The sequence below is a fragment of the Pelobates fuscus genome, chromosome 10 (genome assembly GCF_036172605.1).
Source record: "Pelobates fuscus isolate aPelFus1 chromosome 10, aPelFus1.pri, whole genome shotgun sequence".
Classification (NCBI taxonomy): domain Eukaryota; kingdom Metazoa; phylum Chordata; class Amphibia; order Anura; family Pelobatidae; genus Pelobates; species Pelobates fuscus.
In genome coordinates, this window is record NC_086326.1 from 38,532,941 (window position 1) to 38,538,564 (window position 5,624).

The following is a 5,624-nucleotide window of genomic DNA, read 5'->3' on the forward strand; positions in this document are numbered from 1 at the left end:
ACTGCAATTTGCATCTCTCTCATTTATTGCACCGACACATATTATATACTGTTTTTTAAAGGACAGAAAGGGCTTTAATTTGATATAACATATAAATATATAAATGCTTACTTATTATAAAAAAAATACAGAAAAATGCAAAAAAAAAGAAAAATATTGTTTTTTTTTACAGTTTTTGCAATCATAATGTGTGCATAATTAGTGCAGGTTAAGGAAAGTAATTAAAAATAAATTCATTTATTTGTTCTGATTTACAGAATATATAATGTGTCTGGGATTTTAAGTTTTTTTTGGTAGTTACAGGTCACAAAGCACAAGGAGTAAAATAAAATTTTAATATGGAGCGATTTTAGAATTTGGTATGTTTGTCTTGTAAGCCTAATAGCCATAAAATAAAACAAAATTGCCACACAAAAGTATATATTTATATAAAGTAGACATCACAGGCTATTTACCTAAGGTTGTTTTGACACTTTTTACGTAGCAATTTTACCGCCAACCTCTGCTAAATATTGGAGTAAAATTGTGTTTTTGGGGGGTTTTCGCACACAAACGTATAACAAAGAACTTCTCATGTGTATTTTGTAAAGTTGTTGTGTGCTATTCCTGTACAAAGTTTTATTATGTGTTCAGTTACTTCTGCTGAGTACAACGGTACCCCCATTGTATGTCTTTGGCACTATTTTGTGAAGCTACAGTGCCATATAGGAGACCTGTCCTTTTCAGTATTCACAGTAGAATTTTGAGAGACGGATATAATGAGCCTATGCTTCCATTTGGGGTGTTATAACAGTTTGACTGTTCAAAAACCCCCACAAAGGCCTACCATTTGTAAAAGTAGACACTCCAGGGTATCTCATAAGGTGCATATTGTGCCTTAACATGCCCCCATTTTTTTACCATTACATGCCAAAGTATGTGGTAAAAAATAATTGTGTGCATTTTTTACATACGGATTGCATTTTTGCTGGGCATTTTGTATATTTCATATGTGCCACTAAGTTCAAACCCCCCAAATTATGCTCAGCTAAGTCTTCTGAGTAAAAGGACACCCCCATTGTATGTCTATGGCACTATTTCGTGAAGCTACAGTGCCATACAGGAGACCTGTCCTTTTCAGTATTCACAGTAGAATTTTGAGAGACGGATTTAATGAGCCTATGCTTCCATTTGGGGTATTATAACAGTTTGACTGTTCAAAAACCCCCACAAAGGCCTACCATTTGTAAAAGTAGACACTCCAGGGTATCTCATAAGGTGCATATTGTGCCTTAACATGCCCCCATTTTTTTACCATTACATGCCAAAGTATGTGGTAAAAAATAATTTTGTGCATTTTTTACATACAGATTGCATTTTTGCTGGGCATTTTGTATATTTCATATGTGCCACTAAGTTCAAACCCCCCAAATTATGCTCAGCTAAGTCTTCTGAGTAAAAGGACACCCCCATTGTATGTCTATGGCACTATTTCGTGAAGCTACAGTGCCATACAGGAGACCTGTCCTTTTCAGTATTCACAGTAGAATTTTGAGAGACGGATTTAATGAGCCTATGCTTCCATTTGGGGTATTATAACAGTTTGACTGTTCAAAAACCCCCACAAAGGCCTACCATTTGTAAAAGTAGACACTCCAGGGTATCTCATAAGGTGCATATTGTGCCTTAACATGCCCCCATTTTTTTACCATTACATGCCAAAGTATGTGGTAAAAAATAATTTTGTGCATTTTTTACATACGGATTGCATTTTTGCTGGGCATTTTGTATATTTCATATGTGCCACTAAGTTCAAACCCCCCAAATTATGCTCAGCTAAGTCTTCTGAGTAAAAGGACACCCCCATTGTATGTCTATGGCACTATTTCGTGAAGCTACAGTGCCATACAGGAGACCTGTCCATTTCAGTATTCACAGTTGAATTTTGAGAGACGGATTTAATGAGCCTATGCTTCCATTTGGGGTATTATAACAGTTTGACTGTTCAAAAAAAAACCACAAAGGCCTACCATTTGTAAAAGTAGACACTCCAGGGTATATCATAAGGTGCATATTGTGCCTTAGCATGCCCCCATTTATTCACCAATATATGCCAAAGTATGTGGTAAAAAATAATTTTGTGCATTTTTTGACATACGGATTGCATTTTTGCTGGGCATTTTGTATATTTCATATGTGCCATTAAGTTCAAAACCTTCAAATTATGCTCAGCTAAGTCTTCTGAGTAAAAAGACATCCCCAATGAATGTCTTTGGCACTATTTTGTGAAGCTACAGTGGCATATTGGAGACCAAGCCATATCAGTTTTTACAGAACTTTGAATTTTGACGCTGGACCTATGTGCAATTTCCAAGCATCTTCGTAAGTTTTAAATTCAAACTACCCCACAAAGGCCTACCATTTCTTAAAGTAGACACCCCAGGGTATTTCAAAAGGCATATTTTGAACCTTAGCGTGGGATAATTTTTCCGCTAGCTTGTACCAGGTGTAGTGGTAATAAGCGTTTTTTCTGCCTTTTTGACACACAAAGTGAGTTTGCACAGTATATTTTGCAAACCTTATGTGTACCACCACTCTATAATACTTTATATGTTGCTCAGCTATGTCGGCTGAGTACAAAAATACCCCCGTATGTACCTTTGCCAGGTATATGTGGACATCGGAGGGGCACATTTGGGACACAGCCATTCCATTTTTTTTCAAACTTTACATTTTTACGCTGTGCCCATGTCCCATTTTAGAGTATTTTACCAGGCTATATAATCCAAATACTCCATAAAGCCATACCATTTCTTAAAGAAGACATCCCAGGGTATTTCAAAAGGCATATTTTGAAAATTAGTGTGGGATAATTTTTCCGCTAGCTTGTACCAGGTGTAGTGGTAATAAGCGTTTTTTCTGCCTTTTTGACACACAAAGTGAGTTTGCACAGTATATTTTGCAAACCTTATGTGTACCACCACTCTATAATACTTTATATGTTGCTCAGCTATGTCGGCTGAGTACAAAAATACCCCCGTATGTACCTTTGCCAGGTATATGTGGACATCGGAGGGGCACATTTGGGACACAGCCATTCCATTTTTTTCAAACTTTAAATTTTTACGCTGTGCCCATGTCCCATTTTAGAGTATTTTACCAGGCTATATAATCCAACTACCCCATAAAGCCATACCATTTCTTAAAGAAGACATCCCAGGGTATTTCAAAAGGCATATTTTGAACCTTAGCGTGGGATCATTTTTCCGCTAGCTTGTACCAGGTGTAGTGGTAATGAGCGTTATTAAATGTATTTTTTTACTTTTTAAAACTTTTTTTACTTTTTAAAACTATTTTTTAAACTTTTGTTTTGCTTATTCATTTTTTTAAAGTTTCCTAAACTTTCGTAAAACTTTTTTTTACAGATTTAACATTTTTCTAAGCTTTTTTTTTACCGTTAACCCCTAACTAGCAGTAAGCAGCACTAACAGTAAATTCCCCATTTTCCCATAACTCCCACCCACCCCAGCTAGCAAAATATTTAATTATACAATATTTAAATTAGTTAATTAAATTAATTTAACCCTTGAGGGTTAAAAAATAAATAAAAGTTAATCTTCAGGGGTTAAAAAAAAATTAGATCACAGTATAATACTGTGATCTGTATTTTGATCACTGTAGGCAGTGATAGACTGGCAGGCAAGGGGTTAATTTTTATTTGGACTGGGTAAAGGGTTTATTTATTTATTTATTTTTTTACTTAAACGTTATTAAAACTTTTTTTTTACTTAATTTTTTAACTTTTTAAAGCTTATTTTAAAACTTTTTTTAACGTTAACCCCTAGTTAGCCTAACACTAAATCCCCCAATTCCCCACTAACTTCCACCCTCCCCAGCTAGCTAAATTTATAATTTTAAAATATTTAAATTAATTAATAAAATAAATTTAACCCCTGAGGGTTAAAAAAAAAAAGAATTAACCCTCAGGGGTTAAAAAAAAATCAGATCATATTAAAATGTAATCCCTGCCAATTGATCACTGTAGTCAGTGATCAATTGGCAGGGAAGGGGTTAATTTTTTATTAATATGGGTAAAGGGGGGTGGGATTTTAATTTAACTTTTTTTTTTTAACACCAGGGGGCAGGATCACTGAAGATCCGTCTCCCTGCACTTCACACTGAACCCGGAAGTGCAGGGAGGCGGAGGTGAGTATACAGAGCACATGTGCCCGCTCTGACATGCTGTCAGAGCGGGCACATGTACTCTGACAGCCCGATCCGGTGCTCCCGGTCTGCCTCTAATGCAGAGGCAGACCGGAGCACCATTAACCCCACGATCGCCGCGATTGCGGCGATCTGGGGTTAATTTTACCGCGTGACGGACGAGGTCCGTCACCCGTCGTTAAGGGTATCCCCTGGATGACGGACCTCGTCCGTCACCCGTCGTGAAGGGGTTAAAGGGAGACAAGGAAAAAACAGTAATAACAGGAGATATATGGGGGAAGAGGAGACAGGTTATAGATAGACAGGGGTAATATTTCAACACAAGTGGTAATAAAATACAAAATCATAAAGATATACCAGGGAGGTAAAATACTCTGACCTGTTATTTTATGGGCACCATATCTTTTTTTCTGATTGGTTGTTATGTTTCTATGCTGCTGGAGTTTTCAGTAAAGAGAGATATGCAAATATGAAGCCTCCTGTCATGTGGTAAAATTACATTTCTCTGGATGCCTTAGGTAAATGACCTGTAAATACCCCATCTCCACACTACAACAGTCTTTGCAGTTTAAACTTCTTGACTGCAGTGAAGCAGTTATGGAGGTGGTAGAGTGGACTCTGAGGACTTTAGGTGGATTCTTCTGAGGCTGAAAAAGCAGACATAAATATCCCACATAATGTTCTGTACAGTAATGGTGTATTTGTCTTAATGGAATACTATAGTCACCAGAGCAACTTTAGCTTAATAAAGCAGTTTTAATGTATAGATCAGTCTCACTGCTGAATTCACTGCCATTTAGGAGTAAAAACATTTTTGTTTCTGTTTATTCAGCCCTAGTTACAATTCACCTGACTATGACTGACACAGCCGGGATGAAAAATAAATAGTTTAATTTTCAGTCAGATACTACTTACTTTAAAATGTCTCTCTTGATCTGTAAATTGAACTCAAATCACACAAAGGAGACTCCTGCAAGGTCTAGTAAGATACTAACAGAGCAGGATATAAGAAATTCCAACTTAAAAATAATTAGCAATAAAGGAAGTGTAAACATTAGATGACTATTTACAGGAAGTGTTTCGGAAGGCAGTGTACATCACATACATGGAGGTGTGACTAGGGCTGCATAAACAAAGTGGTGTAACTACTAAATGGCAGAGAATTGATCAGTGAGACTGCAGGGGCATGAAATTTACACCAAAACTGCTTCATAAGCTAAAGTTGTTTTGGTGACTATAGTGTCCCTTTCTATATAATCATTACGATCATTTACAGACATCATTTATACACAAGTGTGACATTTTAAAGAATACCACCAGCTTCCTATCAAACTGCCAATAAGCTAAATATTTGATGTTGTGTATATATTTTCCTACATCTACTTAATGTGATAAAAACATAGTATTTCTATATCATCGTT